Below are 19,882 nucleotides of genomic sequence, written 5' to 3' on the forward strand. Positions count from 1 at the left end.
AAGATATTGAGAAGAAATATAGAAGAAAAAGTAGGGATTTCATGTACATAGTTTGAAATTTAAAATAATTGAAGAATATTAGGATATGATTTATAACCAAATATTTAAAATGTGTTAGATGTTTATCACCAAATGAGCCACTGGGCACCCAGAATATAAGGACAGAAGGAATGCTCTCCTGGGTCAGACCAAGAGACTGGCTAGCTTAGCAGCATCTCTGATAGCAGCAGCAGGACATGCTATTTCAAGAGAGCACATGAGCCCAGTCGCCTTCCGAGATCCTACTTGCCTGGCACCCATGCTGTTCTCCTGGGGATGTGAGAGGGTACATCTCTGCCTATTTCCTTTAGTATCTGCTTATGGACCCACTGTTCATGAACTTGTCTAACCCCTTTTCAAACCTGAGGGTAAAATCTGCTTCCCTGACCTCCTACAGCAATAAATTCCAGAAGTTCATGGACTCTTTTTTTTCTTTTTTTCTATTTTAAACTAGTTTCTACTAGTAAAACTACTAGTTTCAATGAGTGTCTCCTTGGTCCTGTATTGTAGGATGTAATGAATAACAGTTCTGCATTCACCTTATCCAGGACTTTCATCATTTTGTAGGCCTCAAGTGTATTCCCCTCAGCTTTCTCCTCTCCAGACTGAAGTGTCTACTGATAAGACAGTTGTTCATTCCATTAATCATTTAAATTGCCATTATCTAACTCCATTATGTCCTTCTTGAAATGCAGACTCCAGTGTTGCACACTGTACTTAAAATGTGGGTACACTGATACTTTATTATGAACATTCTGTCCTCTCTCTGGTTCTCAATACCTTTCCTGATGCCCAGCATTTTCTTTTAGAGCTTCTAGATTACAGAGTCTCACTGAAGAAAATGTGTTAAGAGCTATTAAACACTCAAAACCAAAAATACTGCTTGGTGTTAAGCACTTTTCCAAAAGTAACAGGATTTTACAGAAAATAACTATATCAAGTATCTACAATTAAAAGTGTAAATTATAAAGTTATGCTTTATAAAAATTTTTCAGAATTCAAAATCTGTATCTCAGTATTAAAAGGAAAATTATCAGCTATGGAGGACAGCTTGTATGATTTTCTTCAGTGCGTTCAACCGTGGCATTTGTCTTGCAATGTGGACTAGCAGCAACACCAGACTTGGAAGGTAGACTAGAAGGAGAAAAGCACACTGACTTATACCGTATATATGGCACAGCATATGGCAGAATCCCACTCTTTGCTGAGCCTATGGTATAAATTCATCTCAGAGTCTTTGCTATCTTAATCCAGGTACAGCTAAAAGGACAGAGGATTATTGAATCCCAAGAGGTTCCCAAAAGAAAGAACTACTACGATATGGTCCATTACCAAGAAAAGTAAGAATGGCAAATGGCACAAGCCCCTGCCTGTTTTGTTTTGTTTGTCTTCATTGAAGGAATCAGACTATAACCAGTGAAATGAAACACATGTCAATCTCCACATGGACATTTGCTTTGGTGGGAGAGTGGGAGCTGAATCTGAAGGTGGTTCTGAATTGTTCACTCCAGGTTTCTTTTATACTCCCTGGAGAGAAACAGGAAATTCTAGGTGCAATTTCTCTTACTCCATGTAGATGTCTGGAAACAGTCAGAAGAGTCATGCCTTAAAAGTGTCTCCACTGAACATAATGGGAACATAAGGTAACTAGTTCAGATGTAAATGTTTGCAATGTAAACGTTGAAAGTAAAGTGAGGTGAATCACATCCTTTAAGTCTGGTCCTTTCCAATTTAAAGTATATAGTTCAGCAACTTTAATTAAATATACTTAATACACATTTAGGGGAGGGGAAGTTTTTTGCTTACCCTAAGAGTGCTGCCTCCATAATCTTCAGGGAAGACTCTGTGCTGACCTAAAAAAATTGTGAATAAAAGCAGAGACCTTCCTCAAGCCTTATTTACTGCAGACCAGGAGTTAGTCCTGCTAATTATGAATCTCTGTAAGTTCCTGCAGGATGATGATTAATCAGCTGCTACATTTTCACTGTGGATACAATGAAGGATTTCACAGAAAGGCATAAAACATTCTGGGCAAGACATTAAAATGCTTTGCTAAAACATAGACTATGCCACAAGAATTTGATGAGTCATCTAAATGTGAATGAAGAATTCTGACTTTGGAGAATTTTCATAGGAATACGAAAAATACTGTACTGAAAGTCATTACCATTTTTAGGATCTTGTGTCTACTACATGCCAGGCATTATGAAAACAGGTTTATAAGATTAAGAAGAACCTCAAGGGCATCAGGTTCAAACCCCTGTTGTCACAGGCTTATATATGATACCTCCTGTTCATAAATTGATCCAGATTCATTTTAACATTAGCTAGGTATTTTGTTCATACTGTCTCCTCTGGAAGACTATTACAGGATCATACTTCACAAATGATTAACAATTTATTTTTCTAATTTTCAGGTTAAATTTATTCATGTTCAGTCTAAACAGCTTGGTTTGTATAACAAAACTGTCCTTTGGCTTAGACAGTTTTTTTCCTCCATGTGTTTCTATCATAGATTCAGTTGTAGAAGCAAGCATCTTTTTCAAGTGTTTTTGCTCACATAAATAAGTCCCGTTCTAGTAAGATAATTTCTCATCTCTGCTGGAAATATCACCTGATACAGACTAGAAACAAATGTGGCTTTGTCACAGCCGCATTATATTGGCATCTCACAGTCATGCTGAGATCAGCAAGTTCTCAACTTCTAGCAAAAAAAACATTATTAGCCTCTCAATTTATCTGTTTATTATCCTGATGATACTTTGCACTGACAGTGTTTCCTAAAGCTTAGCTCATGCTGTAATTGGTGCAATCCTACTCTGTGCCAAAGCATGGCAGTGAAAACATTTTAAAAGTTCTTAGCTAAATTAGCTACTGCTAATAATTCCCATTCTCTTGAGCTTAAATAGTCATTCCCCATGTGTCACCTTTTCAAGTGTCCTACTGCAGTGCAGGTTGATCACTTTTATTTAGTTTTATTTTTCTAGATAATCAGTTACCTTATCACAGAAAGTCATCCAATGAATCTGGGCTGACTTTGATATCATAAGTTCACACTGTTTTTCACCTGCAGTTATTTCCTTTCATATACTCACCAAACTCATTAACCTTTCTGTCTCTGAATCGCAGTGTGCAGACTGAACACCCTTGTTGAAATATCAGACAAAAAACATGAATTCATTTTGGAAGTTGATTTTTTTTTTATCCCATCTTCTTCAGCCTGACTGCTGTAAGTCTTCTCTTATTCTACTTTTTCTTATGTGATTGAAGAACAACTTTCAGTTTGTTTTATTTTTTAAGACAATGCATATTTTCTATTTTCTTCTTATAATAGTCAGTAAATACCTATTAAATACAACAAGTATACCTAAATTGAAATGAACTTCCATGATCTCCCTAGAGAAAATAATGGGGCTTTAATGTAAAGAGACGTATTTTGTTTCCACACAGAGAGAGATTGTGACAACTAGCATGTGGTTTACATCTGCACAATTTTTCCAGCTAGGGGCAAAAAGACTGTACCAACCTAAAAGTTTTCTTCCTTTTTGATATTTTTAACTACATTTTCCAAGGAATACACTCCTTTCATTTCTGGAAGAGGCCTGAAATACTTTTAGCACACTTCAGCAGTCACCCTGGATCAGTGGCAGCTGACTGGCAAAAGGGAGTGAAGAACCACAGGACAGGGCTACTCAGTGTCCATGAGATCTTGCATGGCAAACCATGGCTATTTGCCTGTTTCAGCTTTATAGGACCAGGCAGGTGCTGCAGACCACCCTTGCACCCTGGAGCAGGGAACTCCAGCGATGCATCACCTGCTTGCCCATGTCAGAAGGTTTTGCTCAGTGCTCAGGAAAACCAGGAGGTGAGCAAGAGATACAGGATTCCACCCAGATCCGTAGGAGACAAAGCATGCCTCAAATACGCGCGGCTCAGACAAAATCCGCATACGATCCAGATCATATGTAAGAGTCAACTATTTGAATAGTCACAGGAACAAAAACTATTTTAAGCCAATTACTGAACTAGCCCTCCTGCACTCCCCTCCTCTGTCATCTCCCCAGCACAATGGAAGCAGCTTGTATTTCCTTGGCAGCCAAAACAGCTATTGCGGAAGATTTTTGCAGACCTCGGAAGTAGGACTCATTTGATTAAGTGGAAAAGTCTACAAAAACTCTAGTTTTATCACTGCAGGTTCCCTCTATAGCCCACAGACAGAAATGGGCACTCCAACAGGACCATTAATCTTTTTGGTTTTTTATCTGAGGATGAGTTACACCATACTTACTTCTCTCCATTACCTGCAAAAGGACCCCGGGACGAGTGACTTGAATGCAGATGTATCTGCTGAAAGTGTCTAAAGTTCCTTCAAGTGCGATTGCTCTTACCTCTGCCAATTCCACAGTCTGCAAGCAAGTGGGATGAAGGGTCTACACAGCAAAGCACACACATGCATTCCTTCACACAGCCATCATCAGCCCTGATACAGCCCTGTTGTATGACTCTTAAGCTCTTGGTCCATCACTTCAAATTACACTGCTCAATGACAAAGGTTTGTAGGCAGCCAAGCACAGCTTAGGCAGCATCTTCACTCGCTAGTTGTGGTGCAGAGCCAAAGTACACACAATTACACCCCGGTCAGCCCAGTGGACAGCTGGCTCAGAACTGCAGAATGAGTCCTAGTTGTACATCCCTCTGGGATCCCTGGGAATGCTGTCACACCATTTTAAGGAAAATATCTTTACACTAAATCACATTTTATAATGGTTATTGAAAAGCCAACTATTGAAAGGTCAAGCAGATGCCAAACTGTGTCAGAGCTGATGCAAGCACTGCCTGGAAGACAGCACTATGATGCTGTTAAATTGTGGGGCAGGAGCTACTTTCCAAGCTACAGTCTCACTAAAACTATCAAAACCCCCACTGTTGCTGACAGCTAAAATTCAGGGTGGATATGAATTCCAGCCTGTTTAAAACTGGTTTTCTAGCAGCTGGATAAATATAATTTGCTACTGATAATCCTTTCAGGCTGAAGATTATCCCAGCTGTACCCAATGCCAATGACTTACTTTCATACGAAATACAAAGATGAATGTGGGGGCTGTGCACATCTAATCCTCACCTTACCTTCCTATTAGCACCCTAAAGCGGAGTTTGAGAGCTGGTGGCCAGCTAACAGTGAAACAAAAAATGGCTGTGTCCACCCTTGATTAGGCATACTGCTCTTCCCTGCATGCTCTCCTCCACCCAGAGCTGGATCTGGAAGAGATAAGCTGATAAAAAAATCACTTGTGTATTTCACAGACTGTTCTCCAGTCAACCCATTCATCCCACGGTCAGCAAAATGAAGCCAATTTTTCAGCTAGAAAAGATATCCATATGCAAACCACAATGTCATGCTACAGTTCCAATAATCTACATTCTTTTTCAGCTTTTACATCAGCAGTGTCATTTCACTAGCACAGAACTGCAATCTCTTCACTAAAAACACTCCAGAATGACATATACTGCCAAACTGTCTTCTGGACTTGCTGTAGCCTTTAAAGATTTTGAGACACAAAACTGAGGCTTTGGACGGGTGCTTCCTGAAGCTGTGCACAGCTATATAATTCACTATTGTTTTTCGTAATAGTGATGGCGTCAGTAATTAATCTTACCAGAAACATAATGCTAAGAAAGTAGCATTTTTTACACTTGTAGAAGAGTAAGAACAGAATGCAAGATCCACTGCAATAGGTCAAGCTGTCCAACCCATCTCTTATCAGCTGGAGAAGATCCAGAGTAACATGCTTGACTGAAAAATGTGAAAGCCCCTCAGGTAAATGTAGGGTATTCCATCCTCCAGGCATCATATTGATAGTGGGATTAGGTTAAACTGGAAAAGATGAGCTTTAATATTCCTTTTTTTTTCCAAATGAATAATTATTTTAAAATCATTATCTTTATTAACAATCCTGTTTTTCACTTTAGCTAATCTGGAGGTTGAGCCCCCTCCTTTAACAAGGAGTTCCTCCATCTAACTGGCCATAACAGACTGTCTCCTTATGTTAATATGGACTGCTAAATTTTGAATTCACTGATTGTTCCCATGAACATATGTAGGACAGGAGTTCCTCACTTGACTTTACGAATTGTATTCAGCACCATCATAGCACACAACTGAAACTTCTCATGGCCATTAAGCCAAATGCGCTTCTTGTCATGTACTGAAAATATTTACCTAATTTTATTTGTGATCTTGTTTAAACATATTTCTTATTTAAACTACAAAGTTTAATATTAATTTATCCTATCCTCCTCCTCCCAGTACTCCACAAAACGAAGGCTACACCATTCAGTGTATTTGTTGCAGTGAGAAACACAAAGGTCAAGTAAAGAAATGTGGCTAAAGGGAAACCGAAGGAGGAGATGAGGAGAAAACATTGAGATGGAGCTCAAATAGGATATCACATCCAGGGAACTTACACTACTGCTGAGACTCCTCTGCTTGAAATCAAGGTTATTCTTTCCATGTGTACTTTCACACGATTGCTGCCATAGAAAAGAAATGGAACATGAAAAAAGCCTCTTAGAACGTGAGACCCAGCTCTCTGATTTAATGTTTCTTCCTTCTCTAGCACTCTTATGCTGCAACCAAGCTGCTACCACAAGGAAATTCATCTTTAAAAATAGCACCCATTTTGGAGATACAGAAATAGCTTTCTGTCTGCTCTTAGCAGATTCACAAATCCAAGCTCTCATCTAAGCTAGCTGTCTTAAATACAAGAACATCCAGCTTTCTCTAACCAAGACTGTGTACGTGTTCAGCCAAAAAGTAGAAGGCATTTTAGGAAGAAGGGATTATTCTGAGAAATATCTGAGAGGATCCTGCAATCTTGCCAAATACGGATGGGCCTCTGGCTACTTCTGGAGACTAAGCAAAAGCACCAAAGAAATACTGAAGGGAAGATAATCTTCAGTGCTAGGAATGAGAAGACATAAAAATGGGCAATGCTGAGGATAATGAAGCTTTCTTGGGGAAGAGGATTGAGAAAAAGAGTGATGCCTCTCAAATAAGATAGGGTAAGGAGCACAAGCAGGCAACTTTACCGTGATGGGGGGAATCCAACATGAGATCAAATGCAAGAAGAGTAAGGGTTGCCATTTAGGTAAGGAGTGGCAATACCATTTCAGGATGTACAAAATCCTCATTTTTCCAAATGCCATGCAAAATAAAACAAGTGAAAATGCTTCATTATTTGTGTCTCATGCCAAAACAAAATGTTCTGTTTTGCTGATGCAGCACAAGAAAACCATTAAGAATATTCTAACGGGAAAAGTCTTTGCATCACAGAAAAGAGCAATACTGGAGACAGTCTCACTCCAAGTGAAGAAGATCATCTCCTGCAGTACAACTTGCTCTGAATTTCTTGTGTAAAACTCCCATAGGACTTCAGCCACTTGCCTAAGCCATTCAAAAATTTGAGACTTCTTTGTTACACTACCAGTGATGTAATAACAAATAAAAAATTGAGTTAATTTACATGCTTGGTGTATCAGGACAGTGGGAAGTGTGCAAACTCTATACTGTCTGAATAATGAGTGGACAGATTCAGTTTATCCTTGGTAACAGCATGAAAAACAGCCATCCTAGTTCTCTTCTGTAGTTTTCATCTGCTTCCCCAGGGAGTCTGCCTGGCAGCTTTTTGGTCCATTGTCATTGCTGTGGTTTCTGTTTTATGCCTGATCAATGTTAGTGTCACAGGAAGCCTGGTCCTCTGATTAATAGTTCACTGTTCATTTTGGAAATTACTCTAAGGATTTGATAACTGACTCCTTTGTCTATGTATACTTTTCTGTAGTACCTTTTCTCCTAATGCTTAAATACCTCAGTCACACATTTCTACGTGATCTTAGGTCAACTACACCCTTTGAATATGAAATGCTTGTGTCTCACAGGCCTGTTTCCAAACCCTGTAAGTCCTTTCCCACATTGGGCACATGCTGCTCCAATGTATATTTGACTCTTTCGAATTCCTATCTTTCTTTACAGTTCACTTTTCCATACTCACTTCACTCTTAAAAATATTCCTCCAGTAGCCCTCCCACTATATGGACGGTCCCTCAGGAAAAAATGGAAAAGGAGATATATGAACCATGAAGTTCAATTGCCTGTAATTGCGTAGCAAGCTTTTATCCCCAAACAGTACACAACAGTATCTGCTATATGACCCCTCTTTCCTACGTTCATACCATTGCGAGCCAAAAAAACAAACCCTGAGACCTTTAAAACAAACAAACACCCAAACGCTCCAAATGGCACAACAGGTCACAGGAACAGAACAGGAAAGAACAAGGATATCATGAGAATCCTAAACCCTTTGCAACAGGAGGGAAATCATTTAGGTAAAATGCCCTAATGAGCCTGGGAAACTGGCCATGCTCCCTGCTACAAAAAGAGGAAAACAAAAGAGGCCCAACAAGAAACATCACTGCTCCTTGACAGCATAAGCTAGGTCACAAATCTAAAACCTTCTTAGTCACAAATCTAAAATCCCCAAAACCAGATCCCACAAGCCAGCATCAGTATCTCCTCTATACCTATGCCTAGCCTCTCTGCTTTCTATAAACCTGCTGTTCCAACTTACCAGTTTTGTACCCAGGAAACATTCTTCTCCAGAAAAGTACAACCTGGGTAAAGTGGAATCTCATTTGTGCAGTTTCGGGTTCCTCTCCTTTTACGGCTTGGCTTTAAAATGTTGTTTCTATAACCATTTCAACACCAACCAATTTTGAAGTGGTCTCTATTTCATCACGCTAAGCTGTGCCATGGAAAAATGCTGTTTCTGAGCCGCTCTGTGCTACAGTTTGCTAGTTCTAATATCCAGACTCTGAAAATGACTGTGCCAATTTGTTGCTGCCTTTATTAGAATTTTATCCCCCCCCCCCGCCGCCTTTTAAGTAACTGCCTTCTTCAAGTACGACTTTTCCTTTTTGCCAAAAATAGGGAAGAGGAGCAAGATACGAGTAATTACTCTTTCATATCAAAATGGTAAAAGCAGTACAGCTACAAAAATGAGACACAGCGTAACCACTGTGCTGCAAGAATTCTGTCCCAACAGCTCTAAGACCATTTTATTTCTTTCATCAAAGAATAAAAGGCATCAATCTACAGCTTCGAGAAGTCAGTCATATTGCAGCAGGTTATAGAGCAATTTCACAAGGGTAAACTGACCCAGTTTGAAGCAATGTGCACCCATCCAATGAAAAAATACAGGCACCAGTGTGTGAAATGAGTGACTGACACACTGTATCGAAATGAAATTTTTCAACATCATGTCAAAATGGGAAGCTAAGATTTGCCATGGCAAAATCAAAAAAAAATAACTGATTTTTATGTCCCTTAGTTCTGAACTTTTTCTGTGAAACTGAAGTGTCTATCGGAAATACCTTAATTTCAATGAATCAGCAAATTCCAGTGCCAAAGGTTTTAGATCTAACTTGCTCTAATTACGTTATATTACTTCAGGAAGACAGGAAGTTATTAGCAATCTGAGAAAAGGCTAGCCGGCATGCTGGGGGGGCAGTAGTCAGGGCTGACTATGAAGAAGAACAGGAAGGATTTTAGATTCTACCAAGCATATTATTATTATTAAGGAAGCAAAACTTCAGCTGAATCACATTCCAGCAGCCCTGTTCCTCGCCCTGCTTGGTATACACCAACATTACTTTCTCATTCAAAACATAAGGCATGTTCATGGCCAAGGAAGTAGCACAATGAACTGAATTCAGCTGCTCCTTCACTGCATTTCCAAGATCTGACACCTTCCTCCCATGGCAGAGATGTTACATGAATATGGGAATATACATTTTTTTCAAGTGATGAGGAATACATCTGTTCACCCTGCTAATTTATTTAACTGCTTGAAAGTGACAGGATTCTCGAAAAAAGTTTAAGGAAAACTCAGTTCCTTAAGTTACCTCAGTACCTTAAGTTCCTCAGTTACCTTAAGCTCCTTTGAAAATCCCAGCCTTAATGCAACATCACTCCTTCCTTTTCAGGTTGCTCAGTGCTCCTTCCCTTTCCCAGAGCCATGGAGGCAAGAGGAGGACCACTGGAACATGGTAAGCCAAGGTGGACTCCTGGCCTTATTTCCCTGACTTTTCATGCACTGTCCATTTTTCTAACAATACTCGTCTTTCCTCTCACCCCCTGGTTTTGTTACTACCATGCCCACATTTTCCTCTTTCTGGCCTGGCTTCCAATTTCCTTATGGAATAAATAACTGGCAATTCTGTTGTAGTGGCTTTTCTTTCAAATTAGTGACTTGAAAACTCTCTTTCCAAATAGAGCTTGTACCTAAGTCAGCATTGTACTACAGCACAAGAAAAAAGTGAAGAGTAAGTAAGTGTATTACAATAAGTACATCATCATCATTGAACAGTAAGGAGCCAAGAGAACTTTCAGTTTAAACTTGAGGTCACAGTTATTGAACTGACTTTTAAGTAAAATTGTACTAGTTCTAAAAAAAAAAACCACTCAACCTGACAATGCAATGTATTTCCAATGTACTTTCTCAAAAGAAAATAAATACTGCATAATTTGCCATATTTGAGTTAAGGAAACATAATCAGAAGACTTAATCAATAACCAGCTCAACAGCTACATGCCTGCAGTGAAAATGACTTTATTTTTTAAAACACTGAAAGTTAAATAAACAAATTGAGTAAACTTTGTTCTTGGATCTGAAAGTCCGTCTCCCCCTTGGACTATTGGCTGTCTTTCCTAGAAGCAGGATCAAAACAAACAGACATCGCTATCTGCCCAACTGTAAAGCAAACAGCTTCTACACTTGTACATCAAGAAATAATCCTAGCAATGCCAATGTTTTCTAGTTTTTACTAAGGGCATGACACTGATTAACCTGCAAAAAGATCTCTGGGTTGACTTTTGGACTCAGAAAATAACAAGGCATTTCCATAGTATAATCTCTCCTGGCCAATTTTAAACCATTCAGTTATTTTTGAGGTGTGCTAACCTGACTTACACAAAGGTCAAAGCTCAACAGTTATTACAACCTCAAAGAGCAAGTATCAAAGTTATAGTGTGCAGGCCAAAATGACAGTCCATTGGAAATCTGCCATTGGTTCCCTGTCAGCTCATCCTTCTGCTGAACACCACTTGGCACAGGCTGCCGCCCAGCACTCCCAAGCCTGCCAGGCTCCCGGGCTGGCTGCGTCCTGAGACGTGCAGAAGCCCCCATGCTCCAGACACGCAGAAGCTGCACAGCCCTGAATGAGAGGCGGCACTGGAGCCATCCTCGGTCCCAGCGCCTTAGTTCCTGCAACAGCTGCTGTAAATAATACCTGCAAAGTTTTCAGTACCTGCAGAATTTAGAATATACTTTTGTTCAGAATGAGAACAAAACCAAACTTAAAACTTTTGCAGTTCTTTGTAACACAGAACTACTATTTTCCTCCCAGACTAAACATACCCAAAAATGAAGTAACATAAATATGCTTCAGTGCGACCAAATCCAGGGATTCTTAAATCACTTTGTCTTTCTTACTCCAGTGCGCATCCAGAAGGTCCTCCTTGCCTAAGCCTCAGGGAGATATGCCACAAATTAATATAACAGGCCATTTTTTAAATGAGCTTTGTGCAGTGTTGATGCTGTTACAGAAAGCCAGAAGTAAACTGCTATCACCAATATCCTAAACAAGCTGTTTACTCTTAATACATACTGTTTTTCAATTTTTCCATTGAATTACATTTCCAGAGTTTAAACCCTGACATATATCATTCTACTATGAATTTGCAAGCAAAGAGGAAGAACACAGGTTACCAAGTTCTGTCACCTCCATTGTCACCAACTTCATCTCAGACTGATCTAGCTCTGACTTAAAATAGGATTTTTGTTCCCACTATTACTACCAAAAGGCCATTCCAGAAACTCATTCTTCCAATAGCCACAGATGTCTTCTACTGTCCAATTTAATTTTATTGACATTGAATTTCTAGTCCTTTGTTTCTGTGTGCATACTGACCCTTAACTCACAATTTTCTTCTCACTGATATTTACAACCAAGAATATTTACAGAGAGCACTGCTGTGAATCCATTCTTTCTCTTTCATGGTATCATTTGTTTGCTACTCATCCCATTTCACTGAAGGCTCCAGTCCCTTGCTATGGCTAATATCCCTTTTTCCTCTCGTGCTTAGTTACTCTTCCTTCTTGATATCCCGTCTTCTGTTTCTGCTGGCCACTTTCTCTCTCAAATACAGTAATTCAGCTCCTCAATTCTTCTTCTCTGCCAGTAGACAGTCTCTTCCATGTTTTATTCAGAGTCATATTCCATGGTTTACCTTCTCCTCCAGGGATCTGCCTGATCTTGATTTCAGTAATTCCCTAAATACCCTGAGATGTTTCCACAACCTTCCTCTTCTGCTGCATCATATCCTCAGATCTAATCTAAAACCAGCAATCACAGTGACCTAAGACACTCTTCTATGGCTTTGGCAGGCATGAGTAGTTTTTATTTAGTATTTAACAACAGATAACATGCATCCTGCAATTTCTACTACCTGTCATCTTTGTATGTGGAGGTCACCTCCCCTATTTCTTCAGGATTGTTTTCTCTTGTTTATTTTTACCATCATGGAAAGAAAGGAAAAAAATCTCCTGTAAGCATTTCCCTACTTACAACTGCCTGCAAACAGGCTCCTTCAATTGCTGGCGTCTTGGCTCTTCTAAAATTTTGCCTAGATCAGCCTTGCACCTTCAGGTAAGCTCAGCAGTTTGTGTTCACCAGCAACAACCAAATGCACAAATCACACGCTCACTTGCAAGGATTAACAAACAGCTCTCAAACAGATTCTGCCAAATAGAAACTGTAAACAAATCACAGACTCCATGAACTAGAGCTAAACAAACTACAGAGCAACCACATGCAGATGTGTATTTGCCCTTTCCTGCTCCCCTCAAAGTAAGAAGGATACGTATTTTAGTCACTGAAAATAATAAAAATGCAATATCCCCAAATCCCCACACCCTCACTCCCCTCTGTTCACCCCCCACCGCTCTGTTCACTGTTCCTAACTAGTCACTGCTTCCCCGCAGCACTACCAGCTATACAGACGCAGTCACTGTTTGCCCATATTTCCAACTAGTTGAGGAAATACTAAAAGAAAAAGAATCTTTTGTTCCTCAGAGTAGACTGGTAGGAAGGAGATGCTTTTACTCAGAGGAAGAGCTTATTAATGTGAGGAATAAAGCTAAGGTAATTGCACGAGTAACTGTCAGGGTCCCAAACTGATTTAATTTCTACCAAGGCAAGAGAGATCAGAATGTGACCTTCTAGAAGGTCAGATCCTCAGCATGTGATGAGTGAAGGAACTTTCTCTTACCCCAGACAGCATTTATGCCTCTCAGAACAAGTCTGTTTCTACAGAAAAGACAGGCTTTCTGCACTTTCATCTGATTAAGGTAACTAAATGGAAGCTTCTTCTACTTGACTGGTCACAGGAAAAGTTTGCAAAAGCTCTCTGCCTTCACTCAAAAGGGAAAGGTAGGAGCTACAAGACAGCCAACTCTATCTCAAATTAAAATACACATTTAACTCTGCAAAAAAATGAAGCTAGGCTTTATATATATTTGCATTTATATATATATAATGTATTTATATATATACACTGTCCTAACGATATTCTCAAGTATGGATAGGAACTGTGCCCATCCACTACCTTAAGTGCTGGAAATGTTCCATAGAAGCAAGATGAAATGGAAACATGAAAAGTTTGTTATACAAAGGCACGCATGGTAACAGGAGTCCTTCCACAGACTTCAGTTCAGCTCCCCCAAAACTGTAACAATTACTGGATCTCCTCTGCCTGATGAAAGAGGCTGGAGAGGAATAACAGGGTTTCACACTTTATCAGATCTTATTAGCGGGATACTGAAAAGGGTATCAAGGAGCAGACAGCTTTACACTTGTGTACTCAGTGAAACTTTATAAGATGTGAATTTTTTGGTGCCTATCTAAATGCTCTTATCTATACCAAACTGCTATTAATCAGCAGTCATTATCTTTCTAGTGCTGAGCAGAGCCCTGTCCAACTTGTTAAATAAGAACTTTGATCTTTAATGAAAAACACAGTACGATCCATAGCACTATCCAAAAAGGAAGCATACTAGATTACCTTGGATAGGAACCAGGAATGTCACTTAGGCACCTTCAGCTTTGATACTACTATTGCAAAAACTAAAATTTTGGCACGTGACACTTAAAATAAGCTTTGAAAACACAGATTTGGGGATGCCAATAGAATTAAATAGAGATGTACAGCTATAAAAACCACAACTACATAAAATTCGGACAGCAACACTAAAATCCTCATAATGAACAGCGACTGCTTCTCTCTCTGAAGCTGGCCGATACGAAACACAGTAAGAGTCCTGAGCTGTAGTTATTATGTGCAGAGGAGATGACTGACTCAAGCTCAACATGAGACATCTCCATTCGCTCACAGCAGAGCGCCCTATGTCCCAGCTCCTAATAGCTCCTAACTGAAGACAGGTTGCTCCCTAGGCTGAAGACACGGCTTTGACTCCCTTTAGGCCAAGGAAGGAAATCCCCTCAGGTACCCCACTTCCTGGGTGAGCAACTGAGTCTCCTCACTATCTGTAAAAGGCAGACATCACCATTTCTGAGAAAAAGGAAAAAAAATAAAGCTGAAATGCTTCATACCGGACGCGGTGCTTTTGTTATTATGTGGTTTGAGCACGCTTACCAGACTGGTCAGGAGACCTCCCTCTGCCTTACCTACCCCAGGGTGGCAAAAGAGTTGAGGTGGGATCTGCACACCCACAGGCTCAGCCTGGTGCTCCTCCACACAGAGCGCACACATTCCGCTTCCATCCCACTTCACTCACCCGTGTAGCCTTCCCAGGCACGGCCAGCTAGCTTTTAATAAAATTTCCTATAATCTCCGCAAAACTTTCCAAACTACAGAACCTCTGCACTTGAGGGAGGTCCACTCATACTTTTCCATGATAAAACCTTATTCCACAAGTAGTCCTGATGTTTCTATAATTAAAGGATAAGGTACTCTTTAAAGATAACAAATTGCTTTTTGTTATGGCTGAATATTTGAAAATAACATTCCTTCTGCAAGTGTGTATGCATTCAAGTAGAAATAGCAAGAGAAAAGTCACATATTCTATCTTTAGAGCTAATTTTAATAAAAAGAATGTCAAAGTCCAAACTCCTCTATTTATCACACTTTAAAATGCAATTACATTTATTTTCTCTTTTCATGATTAAAACGTCAGAAAGCCATGTCAAGTCATAGCTGTTAATACAATTTGTGAATATACTGTAACCATCCTTAGCAACTGGCATAGGAAATTGTAGCATCTTACTTGCATTTGGTCTATGGCTTGACTCTACTTACTTGTCACCTCTGACATTTGAAAGGTATTTGATTCAATTGACTGGTGATTAACAAAATCATTACTGTAACAGATTCTTTGCAAATATATACTGTCCAAGCAGAAAAGATGATCGATATTCAAAACCAGAAACAGAACCAATTTCTTGGTTTTTCTGTGAATTATGTTTAAGAAAGCATAGGAAAAAAAAATCAAAATGCTATGACTTAGAATTATTTCGTTAATCTTTATGTATTATTACAACTATTATGAGTTATATTACTCTCAAGAAATCCAAAATCATTCCATTTGCACTGAATTTAAGTTTCAAGGCTGTCTCAATGCTAAAAGAAACAATACGCACCGACAAAAGACTATTCTCCTATGCCGCAATTATTGACACTTTATTAGGTTTAGCACTGAAGGTCAGCAAAAGAGTACTTACCTTTTGTTTTGGAAAGAGAAAGGAAATCAGTATTCTGTTGCTATGTGACTGGTTTCTAGGCAGCAGTTCCACTCACTTCTTCAGGAAACAAAGTGTTCTTCTGTTTCTGCAAATGCTGTTTATATTGAGTAAATCCAAGTATGTTCAACTCGGACAATATACTGTGAACCAGCAATGAAAAAATGCATTTGCAAAAAAGCAGAACATGGTACAATCACCCCTCTCAGTTCCTAGCTGAAGAAAGAGATGCATCATATACATGACAGATTGCTGGCAATACATTTTCTGGCTGTTGACTTGAGAAGATGCCAACTGTTATGAACTGTACTTGATCTATTCGACTTATTTTGTGAATAAACACATAGTTCCTATGAAGTTTGAAGGGCTTAGAGATGTCAAAAGCAACAAGTGTCAGTGGAGATATTATAAAAGGGTGAAGTTTTTGGCTAATGTCAATCAGCACCACTCCAATAAACAACCAAAGATGCATCCATAAAATGTTTTTTCTTACATACGCTTTTATATTATTATTATTACTATTTGTTCATTATAAAAACTGTGCCTTACGCTACCCATTCATATATGACTCAGTCGTGGAATTCCCTGACAAGTGGAAGTTTTATTTAAAAGACGTCTTTTTTCTCTTTCCAAAGAACACCCTATATGTGCAGAGGTAGCATGTAACTTTGACAGCATAATACTTAACATTTTCAGCAGGTGACACTGACCGGCTTGAGACTATTAGCTGACTATTAGCACAAATTAATGAGGGGTGGCTGGAAAGCTTACAGCCCTTAGCTGGCACCACTCAACTTCCTCTATGGACTCAGCTCTAAAAAAAAAAAAGTTTCTGTCACCTGTCCTTTTGTCCTCAAAGACAAAGTAAATGTCACCAGCAGCAAAAAATCTGCGACTACAACAGAGGCTCTACCAGCACGGCTCAAGCAGCTGAAGCTCTGTAGTGCTGACGTTGCTACTTGTAGCAGATGAAGTTGAGCAACATGCAGTATTTTGCAAGTCCAGTCCCCAAACCTATTTTGCAATTAAAGGACAGGGAGGCTTAAGCGTAAATCCATTTAAACATGTATGAACAAGCATTGAAAACTAATGAGCATAATTACATCTATAAGTATGTGTGATTCCTTCCAAAAAGTTTTCCCATAATGTTTTATTCTGCCTCTCCAAAATCAAAGTGGGACTCCATACACTAGATTTTGAAAATATTATCAGAATATTTTTAGCTATCTTTTTATTGAAATTTACCCGTTCTGGAATACTGCTAAGAAATTGGAACAAACTGTTAAAATCACAGAAAAACTTCAGAAAAAAATCAAGGTAATTAAAAAATCCAATTCAATAGGATGAAATCCATTCAAGCCAAATTTGAATGTCATTAAGCAGATCAAACTTCCTTGCCCTGTTTCCACCAGCCCTGAACTGAACAGCCGGAACTGAATCAATTCTTATTTGATTACTTTTTCAGATAATAAATAACTCACTCAGAAAGACAGAGCCCAAAATCCACATTTATATCTGGTGAATTTTAAAAAATTTAAAGGAAATGATTTAATCCTTTAATGTAATTAATGTCTAGTAAAATAAAACACTTGAAATCAGTGCTCACTAGCAATTAATCTTTCTCCTCATGAGGGCCTTTGTTTGAATAAAGGCAGAAAGAAGATGATCAAAAGTGTTTGCATATTGTAAATATGGACAAAACCGTGAAAAAACACATTAAGAGTCAGTCATCTAATCTGTTGAGATCCAAACATTCATGAGAACATGTTTTATCTTTTAAAGAACAAACATGTTCTTCAGGCTCAATTTCACTAGGAAAAAGAGACAAGAAGGCCCCAGAGAAGGAAACAGGATCAGCAAGAAGCCTGGGAATGGTAATGGAAGACATAAGCAGCAAAAGCTCGGGTGGCTGAAAAGTTTTTTGTAAGCAGAGGTCAATCACATCTTTCCGGGAAGGGCTCTGAGGACAGCAGCCCCCAACAGCACTGCCTAGTGCTGTGCACATCTTCCAAGCTATGTGATGAAGTAGTAGACCCACAACTGCACAGCCTTCTGATCCAAATCAAGGCTGCATGCGCTCCTGAGAACGACTGACCAAAGTCACTTACAAAATGATATGCAATTCCTCCCCACCTCCACTGAAAAACATTATTCAAGCTGTAAAGTCAATCACTCAAGAATTAGGGAGAGGAAGATTAAATCTGCACATGGAAATGTAATTCACTCCCTTTAACACATGCGGGTACAACTTGGCCTTTCATTACATGATCACATACACTTCATGGATACCAAGCTGTGTATTCAGGTAAGCCGTATTCTGAAGCTTCCTACTTCATTGCTTGCAAAAGTTGAAAGGTGTAATTATGGGGATGTAAGAAAGAAAAGAAGGACCTCAGCATTAAAGCCATTAACTTTTCTGCCCTGAAGAGTCAGGCCAGATCTCTGCATCTACTGAAGACTCCTACCTAAGGATTCATGAATGGGAGCCTCTCTGCATGAACTGCACATCCCTTTTTTCTATGCGGATGATCTGAGATTCTGGGATCCGACTGGCAGAAGAGCTGAATGTGTAACTGCCCGATATCCTAAAAAAACAGATGCTGGGAAGAGAGCACTAACAAATAGTGGATACTTCTGACCTTAGCTGCATCTGTGTTTCAGTTCCTCATTTGTCAAATGTGGAAAAAATGATACCTCCCACCTTACAGAGTTGTGTAAAAAGAAATGATCACTATTTGTGAAAAAACATGAATGATAGTCACTAGGAGAAGACTAATACAGAGGTTATGTCACTAAAATATTTACAGTAGACTTTCCTGATCTAATTGCTTATACTTCCTACATGCCTTACAAAAGTCTGTGCTGTGGTTTCTCATTTATGAAATCGTAAGGAAAGCACCTCCCTTCTTCATAGGACTTTTGTGAGAACAAGCATATGCTTGAGATTATGAGGGGCTCAGATACTATGGTGACGTGAGATACAAATACTTGAGATAAACAGCATTGTGGAAAATTCATGGAGAAAATAATCATTACATTTAGTTGTCTGTTTTCAGAGCCCTTTATTCAGATCTGAAGCCACAAACTGAACAGCCAGGTGGAGGGGAGAACCACACAGAATACTGAATTGGTACTCATCAATTGCCCATTTTGCATAGCAAAGGCTTTAGAAGGCTTTAGAAAGAAAATAAAGTGACAGACAACATTAAAAGTCCACGGCGGCATGCCTATGACCCTCGGAGCTGAAGTAAGAATCGCAAGATAATCTTTATTTTGACAGTTCAAGTGCTCAAATTAGCAGCTTTAATGATTTCTTTTGCATATGATCTTTTCTTTTGCATATGATCTATAGCAAGTCAGAGAAATAAAACTTCAGTTCTCAAAATTTTGTCACCAATGGCACCGAGCCTACAGCCCTTCCCCTCCACTGATTTCAGAATAACTATGCAAGTACAGTAAATAATTTGTAACCAACTGTTTAGTGATTGTATGAAAAGTTTAACAATCATTTATAGGTGGGTACTAAAGCCTTGCTGCAAAATTTGGTGCTAATACTGCAAACACTTAAATGTAGGAGTAACTTCACTCACAAGCAGACTCAGTTCAGCAAACTGTACAACCACGGCACCAAACTCGGTCAAGTACATCCTAAGAGCTACTTAAGAGTTCAAGGGTTTCAGCACCAGGAATTTAAGTGCCATCTGAAATTATACCCCCATGCAAATTATATCCATGCGTATACCTATGTACACCTCTGTATTTTGTCTTGAAACATTTTTAACGCTAGATGATGCAAAGTTAATGCATAAAAGAGGCAAAGAAGTTGACTAAGTAAGCCGTGAGTTGGATGTTTTATCAGCTTTCTCATTTCATACATGATGCTCAGCAGAACGATACTCTTGCCGGGAAGTGTATGTAGAGCAAACGAACACTAGCAGAGTTTGGGAATGTGTATTAAGGTAAAATACAT

General features: G+C 39.2%; 1 protein-coding gene across 1 annotated transcript in view; it reads right to left on the reverse strand.

Annotated features, from left to right (window-relative positions):
• The window catches only part of KL (klotho), a 54,647-nt gene that overhangs the window by 33,087 nt on the left and 1,678 nt on the right, over positions 1–19,882 (reverse strand). The gene's annotated exons all lie outside the window — the stretch shown is intronic.

Source organism: Dromaius novaehollandiae, chromosome 1, assembly GCF_036370855.1.
Source record: "Dromaius novaehollandiae isolate bDroNov1 chromosome 1, bDroNov1.hap1, whole genome shotgun sequence".
Classification (NCBI taxonomy): Eukaryota; Metazoa; Chordata; class Aves; order Casuariiformes; family Dromaiidae; genus Dromaius; species Dromaius novaehollandiae.